This window comes from Staurois parvus, unplaced genomic scaffold (assembly GCF_062004578.1).
Source record: "Staurois parvus isolate SC_StPar_1 unplaced genomic scaffold, SC_StPar_1.0 ptg002263l, whole genome shotgun sequence".
Classification (NCBI taxonomy): domain Eukaryota; kingdom Metazoa; phylum Chordata; class Amphibia; order Anura; family Ranidae; genus Staurois; species Staurois parvus.
Window position 1 is genome coordinate 64,833 of NW_028320059.1, and position 17,668 is coordinate 82,500.

General features: G+C 45.9%; 1 long non-coding RNA gene across 1 annotated transcript; it reads left to right on the plus strand.

Annotated features, from left to right (window-relative positions):
* The first annotated feature begins 1,832 nt into the window (after positions 1 to 1,832).
* LOC149431431 (uncharacterized) lies at positions 1,833 to 16,666 on the plus strand. The gene is made up of 3 exons (XR_016309268.1): positions 1,833 to 1,961; positions 7,154 to 7,227; positions 14,544 to 16,666. It is a non-coding gene; the product is annotated as an uncharacterized LOC149431431 (long non-coding RNA).
* The last annotated feature ends 1,002 nt before the right edge of the window (positions 16,667 to 17,668 follow it).

The following is a 17,668-nucleotide window of genomic DNA, read 5'->3' on the forward strand; positions in this document are numbered from 1 at the left end:
TGGATTTGGCTGCATGTTAATACCAGGTCGCAGATCTCAGGATCACCCCACCAGGGAATGAGCAAGCTGGAAACCAATAGCAGACCAAACAGTTTAGGGATCAAACGGATCGGAGTCAGTCACAAGCCAAGGGTCGGTCACAAATGGTAGTAGATTAGGATGAGGCAAAATCGTAGTCAGTAGCAAGCCAAAGGTCGATAACGAAGATGTAGATGGCAGCAGGAAAGATAAGCGGGATATTGGCTGGAAGGCACAATAATCTGGCAAGGAGGAAGTGTATGGACATGGCTTTTATAGGAAGTTCATGGGAGGAGCAAGGAGTTCAAGGTTCAAGACAAACAGGGCCAAGGCAGGATCATCTAAAGAATTGTCAAGGGAGCTGTCCAGCATTCCAGGAGGCTCAATGAGAAGAAACATTGCCTCTCACTGTAGAAGGCCCAGGTTCAATCCCAGGCTCTGACACTAGGAGAATATGGAATGACCGAGGAATTGTAGAACACAAGGACAAACACCTTAGCAACTATGTACAAAAATGTGGATAGCAACAGTCTCTCCTTTAAAGAGCACAAAAGGCTCTTTGGTGTACCTCCTCAGACCCTGGATGATTCCTCCTCTTCATGCAGCTGCCTGAGGGCATCCATGAGCAAGGGAGACAAGAAACTGACAATTTAGAGCAAGCAGTCCTGGATGAGAAGCTAGTTGGGCCTTGCACCTGACCACCCTCTCCCTTTATCCGGCTGGGTGTATCAGTACTCACACTGTCCTCTCCTGTTAGGTTGGTGGCTGCTTTCAGGCCTTATACTGGAATGGCTCCTTCCCTGCTGCACAGGTTGTCCTCACTGGGAAATGTTAAGGTAGTGGAGATCCTCCTCTCCAGTGTCCTGCCTGTAGGTAGGCCTCCTCCCTGGGCCCCTTCCCAGGCTCCACACCCTAGCCTCTCACTCCGTCTTCCACCCAACACCCGCTGACTTCTGCTCCCCAGGCTGTCATGTTTGAGGGTTGCCTTGGTCACCATGCCCAGCCTCCTGTCAGGGGATTGGCCAAAGTCCTTCAAACATGAAGATCTGAGCCTCCTCCCCACCTCCACGCCTGTTCCAGCAAGTTCCTCAAGTTTATGGAGAGGTGGTAGGGCTCCAGAAGCTCTGACCTGTAGAACTTACCTAGCCTGTCCTGAGGTGAACTCCTGCCTTACAGTCTGACTCATCCCAGGCTGCTACTCATCCTCTATCTAAAAAAAAACTAACTAGCTAAACCTGGAGGGTGTTACATCTATAAGACTCTAAAAGTGATATAAATGATATTAGTGAGTCCCATAAAAAAGTCCAAATATAGTGAACAAAAAATATAAATGTCTCGATAGAGGAGTCAAAATAATGTGATGAAAGACCTCCACCAGAACCCCCAAAGGTCTTCCCTCACCTTAGGGTTTGACCCCCCCCCCCCCCCACTACAAGGGTCAAATTTGCATGTGAAAAAAACCAAGAGCCAGACAGGTACTCTCTGATGGATTCCCCAATATTGACGCAGCCACGGCCGTTGGTTTCCCTGCTTTCCTGCTTGCTGAGAATTGTATCACTTAGAGTGTTTTTTACCTCTGGTTTTATGTTCACTTTGCTTTTTCTACTTTATTTAATTGAATTGTTGCATATCATGCTGGTACCTGTAGTCCGCCTAGCTGGTGCTGTGCCCATAAGTTGTGGGATACATTAGTGTGCTTCCAGGCCTCTAGAAGGAGCAGAGAGCTCCAAGCATGTAGTCTGTCTCCCAAGGCAACGGACCTTCTCCCCGTGACGTCACGTCTGCTTCGTGTACTCTCCAAGCTGGCCCAGCACTTCCGATTGTCTGGAAGCATCCTGGGATCTCTCTGTCTTGCCATCCACGGCTCACACTGGAGGATCATTAGGATGGGAGGGACTGACGGTGACCATTATCGATGGAAAGCAACATTTTACTTCTTTCTTGTGAGTGTTTAACACAGCTTGCTCAGTAAATTGATTTGCACTTAGTGGCGGTTCCCCCTGTCTTCCACATACAGAGCTGGCATACTTTGATGATGGCTGCCGCTGATGTTGCTGGTTTAATGGACTTATGGAAAAAAAATGTATTTTTTTTGGGGGGGGGCTGGTCTTGCCTAGGATGCAAAATAGTCTAGCACCAGCCCTGCTTCCAGATAGTACTGTCTACATACTCAGCCAGTTGTAAACACTCTTGGAAGACACGGCTTGAACTTGATGGACTGGTGTCTTTAGTCAACCTTAGTATGTAACTATATGTAATTGCAAATCGCCAAACATATTTGTCTGATCCCCAAGCATCTTGTAGCACTACCCTCTTGAGGGCTGATGGATTTGTTTTTGGTCCCCCTAAGCTCTGCACGGCCAGGCAACACTTCCATTTTCCACACTTGCACATGCAGAGACAGTGAACAGTCCTTGATCTGGTTTTTAGTTGTTTTTATTAAGGAGTTAACAACTTGGATCGGGTCTAGGGGTTTATGGGGCACTCAAGGAACTGTAAAACGTGAGGAGGGACCTCTTAGCAACAAAAATGCGCTGTCTCTTTAAGGAGCACTGAAGTCCCCATGATGTACCTTCTCAGATGAATCCTTCCTCTTCACCCGGCTGCACTGAGGTTATCCCTGGGCAAGGGGTTCCAAGAACGAACAATGAAGTAGTCCCAGATGAGAACTAATTGGGTCTTGCACCTGACCACCCTTTCCCCTTATCTGGCCCAGGGGGTCTAGAAGTACTCACACTGTCCTCTCCTGTTAGCGTGGTGGGTTGGTGGCTGCCTTCAGGCCTTTCTTGCTGCACAGATTGTCCTCCCTAAGAGACAGTGGAACAGTGAAAATCCTCCTACCCAGCAACCAGCCTGTAGGTAGGCTCCCCTCTTTGGGGCTCCCTTCCAAGCTCCACACTCCATCCTTCCTCTCAGTTCATTTTACACCTGTCACTGCACTGCTGCCCAGGCTCTGTCATATATAGTATAAGGATGTCCTTGGTCACACTATGCCCAGCGTCCTCCCAGATGATTGGCCAAGGTCCTTCAAACATTCAGATCTGGGCCTCCTCACCTCCTCCACCCGTTCCAAAAAATTATCTAAGTTTCTGGAAGGGTGGGAGGGCTCCAGAAGTCCGGACCTGTAGAGCCGCATAGCCTGTCCTGAGGTGAACTCACTATCCCACTCCCAGGCTTACTCATCCCAGGCTGCTACCCAGCCTGTGTCTAAAAAAAATCTTAACTAGCTAACCTGGAGGGCATTACACTCTGCTAACACGCACCTTTACACGTGTGCCACGGCACCATGGGTTTCCATGTAGAGCAATTTTAGTAAAGGGTCAAGGTCTCCTTTTTCAAATTTCTTGCTCATAGGAATGCCCTACATGCGATGAGCGGGAATACGCTGAAGGCGTGTGGAAAAACTCATGTGCGATCCTTTGATCGCGTGTGAATCAAGCCTAGGAGTACATTGGATCCCAAGTGGCTCCATACACTTTCTGCTGAGTTGTATCTAAATTTAGGTTGTACCATCCTACGGTAACACGTCCGGCCAGTTGTAGTTTTACAACAATATTAGGTGAAAGCCCCGGCATGCTTGACTACAGATGAACTCAATTCTATTTTGAGAAGTACAAAAAAGTCTTTTATTTTTCTGGTTGAGAGTTTTTCTTCCATACATTGTGGGGTGGAGGGCGGTGGGAGGGTGGAGCTTGTAGGGACAGGAGACCTTTCTGCGGGAAGTCCTTTCTAAAGGATGAGCTTTATTTTCTCTTGTACATCTGGGGAGGGGTGAGGAGTTATTTCTGCAGCGTACAAAGAGTCATACAAGGACAGAACAATAACAACAATTCCAAGCACAGCAGTTATTGTAAACCTTAAAGCTTGAAGAAAGAAAAAAAAAAAGAGAGAGATTAGAGTGTTACAAAGCTTCACAAGTCCAGAAACAATTTATTATTTGTGAGTTTTCAGGAAAAACATATCTGGTGATGGAGGCCAATGGAGAGAGGGCTTCCCTTGTGGCTAAGTTCCGGAATCCCCTAAGAGTGGGACAGCGGGAGTCAGGCCCAAAGTGGCACAGGTCACCTGTAGGAGTGCTGGTTGGTGGTCCACTCAGAAGCACAGCTGGTGCATGGAGATAGGTCTGCAGACAGGGGGCGCCTGTGCGTGGTGTGTAAGCCCTTCTGGGATTTAGATGTTTACAGGGTAGTCGGTTCAAGCCAAGGTCAGGTACCGGGTGGGAATCAGACCAGACGTAGTCAGATGGGATAGCCGAGGTCATACACAGAGGAGCGAGAGAGGGAAAGAGAATATCCGTAAGCCAAGCCGAGGTCAGATCAGGGGTAAAGCAGAGTAGACAGGTCCAGGAGCAAGCCGAGTAGGTAACAGCAGGGGCGGACTGACCATTCGAACACTCGGGCACTGCCCGAGGGCCCGGGGTCAGTAGGGGGGTCCATGAGATGCCCCTGGTACCTTTCATTGGCTTTTTCATAGGCTTTTTTGGGTGTTGGTGAGGACACAGGGGCCCCATGATCCCCTATTGTCCGGGGAGCCAATGAGATGTCAGTCCGCCACTGTTTGACGGTACAAAAGGTCCCCATCATTGGGGCTACAAACAAAATAAACTCATTTATAAAAATATAATAAATATATTGTGTTATTCATGGGGGCTTCACACAAGTGCAGTGCTTCCCATTGGGTCAAGTGCCGCCAAGGGATACTTTTTCAGGTTTGTTGGCCCACTTCTAATAAAAAAAATAAAGTAAAAGTTCCAACCAAACAGTTTCCCATCGCAGGGGTTTTAACTAAAATGTAGGTGGCGAGTTTCATATTTAAATATGAGTTCCCAAAGGAGGCAAGGGTTTCCGCCATTATTCCATACACAACAGAAAAAAATTACACCAAGCCTCCTGGCTTTCTTTCGCAGAGCCATTGCTCAGGCCTTTGGCCTAGTCCCTAAGGTCACCTCTCAGCAGCACAGTGCTCACATGCAACTCTGCACCCCCTCTCTCTCACTTGCAGCTCTCTGTTGCTCTGGCTCATGCCTTAGGTTCTGAGCAGGACACCCTCAGTCTCCTGGGTGAAGCCCTAAACCACTGTTAGGTCTTTGATTAAGCCCTCATGCACACTAGACGCATAAAGGTGCGTGTTAGCAGATTGTAACACCCTCCAGGTTAGCTAGTTGGGATTTTATTTTTAGACAGAGACTGGGTAGCAGCCTGGGATGAGTCAGCCTGGGAGTGAGGTAGTGAGTTCACCTCAGGACAAGCTAAACGGCTCTACAGGTCAGGAATGCTGGAGCCCTCCCACCCGTCCAGAAACTTAGAGAATTTTTCGGAATGGGTGCAGGAGGTGAGGAGGCCCAGATCTGTATGTTTGAAGGACCTTGGCCAATCATCTTAGGTCTTTGATTAGGCCCTCATGCACACGGGATGTTTTTACAGCAGCTATTTTTGGCTTTTGACATTTTTTAATACAGCTAAAAAACCCCCAGCATGTTATCCTCAGTGTACATACAGACATAGACTGGAATCAATGTTTTTTGGCTGGAAAAAAACCCAAAACTAGCGGGCTTCTAGAGGAGTTTTTTTTAACTGTAAAAACGCTCCAATGCTGAAAAATGCGGTAAAACATGGTAAACCAGTGTTTTTGGAGGATACAGAGGTTTATCCTGAATGTTAGCTGCTATTGTTTAACCAGGCGCTCACTTATTACCAGTTTCTTACCCCATGCAGGATAGTTGCTGATGACAATGGGTCCAGAAGAGGAAAGGAATCATTCAATCCTGGAAAAAGCCCACACTGGATGGCTTGATATAGGTATGATAGATACACTATATTGCCAAAAGTATTGGGCCAGCCCTCCAAATCATTGGATTCAGGTGTTCCAATCCCCTTCATGGCCACAGGTGTATAAAATCAAGTACAAGTGCAATGCAAAGCGTCGGATGCCGTGGTGTAAAGCACGCTGCCAGTGGACTCTAGAGCAGGGGCGACGTGTTCTCTGGAGTGACCAATCACGCTTCTCTGTCTGGCAATCTGATGACTGTGTCTGGGATTGGCGGTTGCCAGGAGAACGGTACTTGCCTGACTGCATTGTGCCAAGTGTAATGTTTGGTGGAGGAGGGATTATGGTGTGGGGTTGTTTATCAGGGGTTGGGCTTGGCCCCCTAGTTCCAGTGAAGGGAACTCTTAAGGCGACATTTTGGACAATTTAATGCTCCCAACTTTGTGGGAAGAGTTTGGGGATGGCCCCTTCCTGTTCCAACATGACTGCACAACCAGTGCACAAAGCAAGGTCCATAAAGACATGGAGGAGCCAGTTTGGGGTGGAGGAACTTGACTGTCCTGCACAGAGTCCTGACCTCAACCCCATAGAACATCTTTGGGATGAATTAGAGCGGAGACTGCGAGCCAGGCCTCCTCCCCCGACATCAGTGCCTGACCTGACAAATGTGCTTCTGGAAGAATGGTCCAACCTTCCCATAGACACCCTCCTAAACCTTGTGGACGGCCTTCCCAGAAGAGTTGAAGCTGTTATAGCTGCAAAGGGCGGGGCCAACTCAATATTGAACCCTACGGACTAAGACTGGGGGGCCATTAAAGGTCATGTGTGTGGAAAGGCCGGCCAACTCAATATTGAACCCTACGGACTAAGGCTGGGAGGCCATTAAAGTTCATGGGTATGGAAAGGGCGGGGCCAACTCAATATTGAACCCTACGGACCAAGACTGGGATGCCATCAAAGGTCATGTGCGTGGAAAGGGCGGGGCCAACTCAATATTGAACCCTACGGACCAAGACTGGGAGGCCATTAAAGGTCATGTGCGTGGAAAGGCCGGCGGTTCAATACTTGGGGCAATATAATGTACATGTAAAGCGCTGCGTACACTGACGGTACTATATAAGTCCCTGAAATAATAATAATATTTGGTCATGCAGCGATTACTTGCAGATGAATGGCCTGTGTGGGGGTCCAGAGCCAATTATCTGGAGGCAATTGCTGCATGACCAATCTCAGCTGGGAATGGGGCCTTATGGAACATTTTATACATTTTCATGTGTTTTTCATGCAATTTGATTTATTTTTTTCTGGAATAAAAACAAATGCGTAATACAAAACGTTTTTTCATTCATGGAAATTTTATGTCTTGCAGTATTGTCTGTCTTTCAAGTGACATTGCAGAGCATTTCGCCCATAGACTCCACTGTTGGTACCCTTTTGGAAAAGGTAATACTCTGTACTATGCTGTGTTTGCATTGAAAACAAGAACATATTATAGATAGTATGAGAGAAACAATAAAATCCTCTACAATACATACATAGGAGGACAGAGGTAAATAAATCCCTGGAGTTCCCTATACGAAGAGGTATCAAAAAGTTTCCAGACTAGTTTTGTAACACGCCAACAGATGGCAGCACAAGGCTGCACGCACAGTCACAGGGAGCACCGACCTACATAAGTCAGTGTGCCAAAAGACATCACCCTGTGTACATCGGGAGCTGTGCAATTGGTGCTGTTCTGACCACGTGCCTTACCACGTCTGCTATTTCATCATGGGCAGCACGTTAGAACAAAGACCAAATGTGATATTCTGCATAAAGCTAAGCAAATCTGCCACAGAGATGCTTGACATGTGTCACGGATCCACCCCGCACGCACACGCCCACAGCGACACATGTACGTTACAACATGATTCGGCACGTTTTAGGGAGATGCTGCAATGATTCGCTCGAGGTGTTCGGAGTGGCACACGCACTTCAAGAGTGGAAGAACATCACTGGAAGACAACGAGAGATCAGGAAGACCTTCAATGAGCTCAACTCTTGAAAATGTGGAAACCATTCGGCAACTTGTGGATAATGATCGTCTGAGAACCATCCACAACATTTTTGCCATTGTCGGACTGTCATACGGAACAGTCCAGGTATCACGTATCTGGTGATGGAGGCCAATGGAGAGAGGGCTTCCCTTGTGGCTAAGTTCCGGACTCCTCAGAGTGGGACAATGGGAGTCAGGCCCAAAGTTGCACAGGTCGCCTGTAGGAGTGCTGGTTGGTGGTCCACTCAGAAGCACAGCTGGTGTACGGAGATAGGTCTGCAGACAGGAGGCGCCTGTGCGTGGTATGCAAGCCCTTCCGGGACTGAGATGTTTACTGGGTAGTCGGTTCAAGCCAAGGTCAGGTACCGGGTGGGAATCAGAGCTGACATAGTCAGATGGGATAGCCGAGGTCATACACAGAGGAGCGAGACAGAGTGAATATCATTAAGCCAAGCTGAGGTCAGATCAGGGGTAACGCAGAGTAGACAGGTCCAGGAGCAAGCCGAGTCGGTAACAACAGGGGCGAACTGACCATTTGGAAACTCGGGCACTGCCCGAGGGCCCGGGGTCAGTAGGGGGCCCAATGAGATGCCCCTGGTACCTTTTTCATAGGCTTTTTTGAGTTTGGGCAAGGACACAGGGGCCCCATGATCCCCTATTGCCCGGGGGCCCCATGAGTTGTCAGTCCGCCCCTGGGTAACAGGAAATCACAGGTCAGAATCACAGGAACCAGGAACAGGGCACGGGAAGCTAGAGATCATCCAGCAACTTGAGGAAGTGATGAGCCTCCTTATAAAGGCAGTCTGGCACCAGACTGAGGCTGATCTGTACTTCTGCGGCCATGCAGAGTACTGGCAGAAATGCCAGATCTTCCAGAACTTCTGCAATGGACAGGACCCTGACAAAGACCTTCAACAAGCTCAACCCCAAAAAATTTGGAAATCTTTCGGCAATTTGTGCATAATAAAGAACCATCCACAACATTTTTGATATTTTCCGAGTGTCATACAGAACAGTCCAGGCAATCCTCACGTGTGATTTGAACATGCGCCATGTTTCTGCCAAGTTCGTCCCCAGGCTGCAATGATCTCACTTCCGCACCCACCCTACTCACCAGATTTGGCTCCTGCTGACTTCGCCCTCTTCCCGAAGATGAAGATTCAGCTCAAAGGTCGCCTTTCTGACAATGTTGTGGAGATCCAGAGAGAATAGCAGAAGGTGGTTGACAAAAAGACTTCCAGAACACTTTCCAGAAGTGTCAGGAACGCTGGGAATTCTGTATTGCTATGTAAGGGGACTATTTGGAAGGTGATAGTGTGTAAACGTAGTTAAATAACGTACTTTTAAGTAGAGCTAGTCTCCAAACGTTTGGATACCACCTCTTATTATGTCTTTACAGTTCAAAAATTTGTTTTATGTTTGATGTGAAATATTTTTTGTCTCGTGTGAATATTGTGTATTCCTTTTTCTCTGTTAAAATTTACAGACTAACAATATATCTCCTTTAACAAAATCTAAAAAAAAACCCAAATTGTTCTATTGAAAATTGGAACCATAAGAGACCACAGAGCCAACAGAGTGGTTTCTGTACACTGTGTGGTCAGAAGCTCTGCCAGGGTCCTAGAAAAACCTTGCCAGGGTAGGGGAAATGAGGCTGGAAAGCCCATCCCACCACATGCTCCTAGTATAGAAATATCTTTTTTGGGTGGTATTATGCTCATCTGAGCACAAGAGATTAGCAAATTCTGAATTTTCATTTTCTAAAAATGACCATGAAAATCTGGAGGGTGCAGTGGGCAATAAATGGCTTCTGAGGGTTACAGAATCTCCCCATTCACACTTGTGTGACTTTGGATATCAAAGTTGCATGACAAGTTGTACCCCATGTTTTCCAATGATGAACATTCAGATATGTAGGCCCCTCCTTGCCAAGAAATATTTCCTGGAATTGAGAGCCACCTGAGAGCATCTGAGTGCTCCCTGATGCATTTTGTGATATTGAATTTGTAGAGAGCCAATTGGACAGCATGCTGAGACATTTCAACCTGCTCATCTCCCAAGCTAATTAATACACAGTTTTTATTCAAAAAGCATCTTCAGGTAAATGTGGTTATACCAGAATAAGAACACAGAAGTTATCTGACTTTTTAATAATATATTCAACAAATATATCAAGAGGTGTAATGATGTATTTCAAAAAGTAAGTCCACCCTTGGCCTCAAAAGATTGTATTGCCCTCTTTAGGAGAAATTAGTTCTTGTAGGTATTTTGTATAATTGCCCGCCAATTTTTGACATCAACTTAAAAGTGAAAGTTTTGACTACTCCACCTTTCAAATTCCTTCAGTTTCAAAATATTTGTGGGTTTCCTTGCACAACCCGCCCTTTTCAAAATTTCCCCTATGAAATATCAGTGGGAACCTAATCAGAGCCTTGACTAGACTAGTCCATAACTCTCTATTTCTCTTTTTGAGCCATTCCTTCATGGATTTGCTGGTGTGCTTTGGATCACTATGGTGTAGATAAACTCTGGCTCAGCTTTATCTTTTTGTACAGATGGCCTCACATTCTCACTAAGCACACTCTAAAATGAAGTAGAATTCATAGTTGACTTGAAGACTGTGAGCTTCCCAGGCCTTGAAGCAACAAAACATCCTCAAACCAAACATTTCTACCACCATGATGCACAGAAGGTCTAATCTTTGATGGATGTCTTCTGCATGCTGATCCACAAAGTCTGGTCTTTGATGGACCAGTCTTCAGAACGCTGTTCCAGAAGGTCTGAGCTTTGATGGATCAGTCTTTAGCATGCTGATCCACAAAGTCTGGTCTTTGATGGACCAGTCTTCAGAACGCTGTTCCACAAGGTCTGGTCTTTGATGGATCAGTCTTTAGCACGCTGTTCCAGAAGGTCTGGGCTTTGATGGACCAGTCTTCAGAACGCTGTTCCAGAAGGTCTGAGCTTTGATGGATCAGTCTTTAGCATGCTGATCCACAAAGTCTGGTCTTTGATGGACCAGTCTTCAGAACGCTGTTCCACAAGGTCTGCTCTTTGATGGATCAGTCTTTAGCACGCTGTTCCAGAAGGTCTGGGCTTTGATGGATCAGTCTTCAGCACGCTGTTCTACAAGGTCTATTCTTTGATAGATCAGTCTTTAGCACGCTGTTTCAGAAGGTCTGGCCTTTAATGGATCAGTTTTCAAAACACTGTTCCAGAAGGTCTGATCTTTGATGGGTCAGTACCAGGGCAGACTGACAACTCATGGGGCCCCTGGGCAATAGGGGATCTTGGGGCCCCTGTATCCTTGCCCAGACTCAAAAAAGCCTATGAAAAAGGTACCAGGGGCATCTCATGTGGCCCCCTACTGACCCCGGGTCCTCGGGCAGTGCCCAAATTTCCAAATGGTCAGTCCGCCCCTGGTCAGTACATTGTTTCAGAAGGCCTGGTCTTTGATGGGCCAGTCTTTGGCACAGTGTTTCAGAAGGTCTGGCCTTTAATGGATAAGTCTTAAAACCACTGTTCCAGAAGGTCTGTTCTGTGAGGGATCAGTACATTGTTCCAGAAGGTCTGGTCTTTGATGGGCCAGTCTTCAAACACAGGGTTCCAGAAGGTCTGGTCTTTGATGGATCAGTCTTTAGCACACTATTCCAGAAGGTCTGGTCTTTGATGGATCTCTCTTCAGCAAATTGTTTCATAAAACCTGGTCTTTAATGAATCAATCTTCAGCACACTGTTCCAGAAGATCCTGTCTTTGATGGATCGGTCTTCAGCATGTTGTTCACAAGAACTGGTCTTCGATAGATTAGCCTTTAGGATACTGTCCAGAAGGTCTGGTCTTTGATGGATCAGTCTTCAGCACACTGTTCCAGAAGATCCTGTATTTGATGGCTCAGTCTTCAGCATATTGTTCCACAAGATCTGGTCTTTGATGGATCAGTCTTTAGCACGTGGTTTCAGAAGGTCTGTCCTTTAATGGATCAGTCTTCAAAACACTGTTCCAGAAGGTCTGATCTTTGATGGGTCAGTACATTGTTCCAGAAGGTCTGGTCTTTGATGGGCCAGTCTTCGGCACAGTGTTCCAGAAGGTCTGGTATCGAATGGATCAGTCTTTAGCACACTATTCCAGAAGGTCTGGTCTTTGATGGATCTCTCTTCAGCAAATTGTTTCATAACCCCTGGTCTTTGATGAATCAGTCCTTAGCACACTGTTCCAGAAGATCCTGTCTTTGATGGATCAGTCTTCAGCATGTTGTTCCACAAGATCTGGTCTTTGATAGATTAGTGTTTAGCATACTGTTCAAGAAGGTCTGGTGTTTGATAGGTCAGTCTACAGCACACTGCTCCAGAAGATCTGGTCTTTGATGGATCAGTCTACAGCACACTGCTCCAGAAGATCTGGTCTTTGATGGATCACTCTTCAGCATGTTGTTCCACAAGATATGGTATTTGATGGATCAGTCTTCAGCACACTATTCCAGAAGGGCTGATCTTTGATGCATCTGTTTTCAGCACATTGTTCCGAAAGTCCTTGTCTGTGGCTTTTTCTTAAAGCAACTTTCCTTCATATTGAATTAAAGCAATTTATTTCTGATTGCCAATGCATGCACTTTGACCCCAGCTGTTGTAAGAGTTACCTAGCTACTCTAGGTTTAAAGTTTGGCGTTCTTCGTTTAGCATTAAACCATCAGCTCCTGGGCTGACTTTGGATCACACAGTCCTGGACAAATTAGCAGTTATCTGAAATCTATGTCACTTGTAGATTATTTTCCTTGCAGTGGAATGATTGGTTTAAAATAATTCGACAATCTTTTTAAATACCTTGCCAGACTCCTAGGAATCCACAATCTTCTTACGGAGAGCCTTTTTTGGCCTTGTCATGGTGACGCCTCACGTCAACAGCAAACAGAATGCCATATCCAGATGCCTGAGGTTCAAATAAGACAGATTCTGCCTTCATACTCCTTAATGAGGTTCTAATCATTGGCACCTAATGTGCAACACCAAATTCTAATTTCATGGATTTGAATTGGTGGTAAATCTAAAGGTATATTTTTGTTAATAGGTGTCCCTTGTTCCCATCTCAAAAAGTTGGGAGGTATGAAACTACTCTGTCCGTATGTAGAGTATTGAGAGTTACTAGGCAGTGTTCCAGTTTCTACACATATTTATTAAAAAATGTAACCCCTTCCCACTGAGCGCATGCAAACATGCAGCCCTGCTGGACTGCACCTTTTTCAGTGGGGCCACAAATTTCCATATGTGTCATTGTGCTCCGTGTGGTGCACTCCCAGCACAGAGAACGGGGCCTCACCGAGAGCCCCGGGTCCCGTACTGACGATCGGGACTCAGAACTCTCGATTCCAGGTCACCTGATTGCTGTGATAGCCTCTGATTGGCTATCACAGTGACCAGTCACTGTGAAGCCCACCCCCGTGTTTTCTCACTCTGAATGGAGGAAAGAGATGCACTGTAACTCTCTCTCTCTCTCCTTGCAGAGAAAAAAAAGCAACAGTGTGTTAAAATAAATAAGTAAATTAAACAAACCCCTAAGGTTGGGTCTAGGTCATTGCCAGGGGTAGTGTTTGTGTCAAGGTCAGGGTCAAAGGTCAAGGTCAGTATTTATTGGGCAGGATTTTTTTTTCTAAAGAATTAAAAAATTAGTATCAGTGTCAGTTTGTGTCACCGTGTTTTAGGTACTATAAAAAAAATATGTGCACTATTGTTTCTGGGTATGGGTACAGTTGCAAGAAAAAGTATGTGAACCCCTTGGGATTATGTGGAGTTTTGCATGAATTGGACAATGGCTGCAACAGCACAGAATACGCCTTCTGGAGTGGCCCAGTCAGAGTCCTGACCTCAACCCCATTGAAATGCTGTGGCATGACCTTAAGAGAGCGATTCACACCAGACATCCCAAGAATATTGCTACACTGAAACAGTTTTGTGAAGAGGAGTGGTCCAAAATGACTCCAGATCGTTGTGCAGGTCTGATCTGCAACTACAGGAAACGTTTGGTTGAGGTTATTGCTGCCAAAGGAGGGTCAACCAGTTATTAAGTCCAAAGGTTTGCATACTTTTTCCTCCCTGCACTGTGAATTTTTACATGTTATGTGCAATGAAACCATGGCAACATCTAATGTTTGTGTAGTATTATGTTCAGCAGACTGTGTTCTTCTATTGTTGTGACTTAGATGACGTTCAGAGCACATTTTATGCCCACTTCATGCAAAACTCCACGTAATCCCAAGGGGTTCACATACTTTTTCTTGCAACTTTACAAACAACTAATATACACATATATGGTATCTCTGCACTTGTCAAGAGCAGGAGAATTTATTTTGGGTTGTTCTTTGGTGGTAGGATATGATAGTAGCAAGAAATATACAGCTACATTTTTAAAAAATATATATTTTTTTACTATTTTGAGCCAGTTTTCCTTTAATAATAATAATAATAATAATAAAAAAAAAAAATCAGGATATATCTATTCCCATTTACCTACATATGAAAGTCCAATTTTTCCTGAAAAAAAACACGGTATAATTCCCCCAGATGCACAAAGTAGTTGTGATGATATGGACGGTTTTACTAACACAGGTCAAAGTTGCAAAATTGTGCTTAGGCATTAACATGTTTTACCCTTAGGCGTGAAGGGGTTAAGAGCAGCAGAAGCCGAAACATAACCTACGTCATTCGTTACATCTCCGATTTTGTTTCCCTACAGATATGTGCCATGCTATACCCCAGATTTGGCATTACAGATGTTGCTGTGAGAGTGGGAGGGCACTACATCATTGCCGCTTGCAGCGAACTCAGCCGCACCACCATTTTTTGAACAAAGCAAGATCTGCCACCAGTATGGAGAAGGGGAAGAAGGTTTAGTCTTCTACAGATCACCATAAATATGGAGCTTGTACCTGAATGCTACACTGCATGAAAAGAATGAAGAACACCGTTCCAATTCATGGATGGAAAAGTTACCACAAGAACATGATAAATGAGACGTCGATAGTAGTAGTCGGCCACATTCAACTGGACTTGTTCTGTAATGTTGAAGACATTTCATAGCTTCTCCAAGACGCTTCTTCAGTTCTAACGATTGTCTGGAAGATACCCCCAACATTTACATCCACAAAAATGAGATGTTGTACTGTTTTATAACTTCTCTGTGTGGCCTACTGCCCTGTTAGCTGCCCTGTTATACCGAAGGAGTAAGAGTTGGTGGTGGTCTTACTTGGGGCTTCCACATAGGTAGAAATATGGAGCTTGTACCTGAATGCTACACTGCATGAAAAGAATGAAGAACACCATTCCAATGCATGGATGGAAAAGTTACCACAGGAACATGATAAATGAGACGTCGATAGTAGTAGTTGCCACATTCAGCTGGACTTGTTCTGTAATGTTGAAGACATTTCATAGCTTCTCCAAGACACTTTTTCAGTTCTAATGATTGTCTAGAAGATACCCCCAACATTTACATCCACAAAAATGAGATGTTATACGATTTTAGAACTTCTCTGTGTGGCCTACTGCCCTGTTAGCTGCCCTGTTATACCCAAGGAGTAAGAGTTGGTGGTGGTCTTACATGGGACTGTTATATCGAAGGAGTAAGAGTTAGTGGTGGTCTTACTTGGGGCTTCCACATAGGTAGAAATATGGAGCTTGTATCTGAATGCTACACTGCATGAAAAGAATGAAGAACACCATTCCAATGCATGGATGGAAAAGTTACCACAGGAACATGATAAATGAGACGTCGATAGTAGTAGTTGGCCACATTCAGCTGGACTTGTTATTTAATGTTGAAGACATTTCATAGGTTCTCCAAGACACTTCTTCAGTTCTAATGATTGTCTGGAAGATACCCCAAAATTTACATCCACAAAAATGAGATGTTATACGATTTTAGAACTTCTCTGTGTGGCCTACTGCCCTGTTAGCTGCCCTGTTATACCCAAGGAGTAAGAGTTGGTGGTGGTCTTACATGGGACTGTTATATCGAAGGAGTAAGAGTTAGTGGTGGTCTTACTTGGGGCTTCCACATAGGTAGAAATATGGAGCTTGTATCTGAATGCTACACTGCATGAAAAGAATGAAGAACACCATTCCAATTCATGGATGGAAAAGTTACCACAGGAACATGATAAATGAGACGTCGGTAGTAGTAGTCGGCCACATTCAGCTGGACTTGTTCTGTAATGTTGTAGACATTTCATAGCTTCTCCAAGACACTTCTTCAGTTCTAATGATTGTCTGGAAGATACCCCCAACATTTACATCCACAAAAATGAGACGTTATACGATATTAGAACTTCTCTGTGTGGCCTACTGCCCTATGTTAGCTGTCCTGTTATACCGAAGAAGTAAGAGTTGGTGGTGGTCTTACTTGGGGCTTCCACATAGGGAGCCAGCCAAGTGTCTACTTCCATTCGTTGGAACAAAAGTGCAAAACTGCCTATAACAATCAGACTGATTTCCTTTCTAGCTCACTAAATGTTGCCACCTTATTAGATGTTACACTTTGTCTTTCTGAAGACTGAGGTCCGCTGATGATGGTTGAGGCTGTAGGTACAGAGCTCACACGTGTTTAGAGAAACCTCACGAGGACATATAGCGGGACCTCCTCTGTCGAAGACATTTATTAGCTGCAGCTCCTACAGTGCAGCATTTGGAAATCCAGAGCTTCCAGGAGATGAGGGACTGACAGGGTGTCAAAGCTGAACTGCGGGATAAGTAAATATCATCTAGGACTGCTCCTGGAATCTCAGTGATCTTTGTGTATTTCTTCCAGATCTATGCAGTCATCCAATGTGAGACTTCCTGTAATAAAGACTGCTCACTGCTGCTCTCTCTATGTGTGCAGGGGGATTGGTCTGGTCTCCGCCCCTTCTATAGTTTTCTGCAGGTGGTCTGCAGTGGGTGGAGGCTGCTGGGCCCCTCCCACAGCTCTGTGCTCTCTCTCCCTCTCCTTGTGCAGGGTGACTGGTTTTGTCTCCACCCCTCCTGTAGTTTTCTGCAGGCAGCCTGTAGTGGGTGGAGCCTCCTGACCCCCCCCCCAGCTCTGTTCTCTCCCATTGTGCAGGGTGACTGGTCTTGTCTTCACCCCCTCCTGTAGATTTCTGCAGGCAGCCTGGGCCGAGATTGCTGGGCCCTTCCTTCAGCTCTGCTTTCTGCGCAGTGATGATTCCAGGTACCATCTGAGGTTGCAAATAATTTGATGCACGCAACATAAATGTGTTCCACTTGTGGATATTGAGGAATACATTGCAATGAAAGCTTTTTTTTGTGCTCAGATTTCACCTTTAACCATCTCCCGCCCGCCATATAAGGCGGTTCTCTTGTTCTGGGAGGAGTCATAGGACGTCCTCCCACTCTACCCGCACGTGCGTGGCTCCGGGAGTGCGCAGCATGGCGGACGGTGGTGAGTTGTGTCCCTAAGACACAGTGGATCACCGATCAACGGAAAGAGCCGAAGATGTCAGCTCAGTCATGTGATCAGCTGTGTCCAATCACAGCTGATTGCATGTAAACAGGGAAATGCTGGTTATCGGCATTTCTCTCCTCTCGAGCCGTCACGCTGACAGAGGAGGGGAGCGGAGAGCCGGTAATCGGCATCCCTCAGAGGGGACATGTACACTGATCATCAGGGCACTAATGATCAGTGTGCCCTGATGATCAGTGTAGCCCCAGCAGTGCCACCTGTCAGTGTCCATCTGAGCAGCCTTTCAGTGCCACCTATCCGTGCTGCCAGTCAGTGCCAGCTATCAGTGCGCATCAGTGTCGCTTATCAGTGCGCATCAGAGTCGCCTATCAGTGCCGCCTAACAGTGCCAGTCAGTGCCACCTA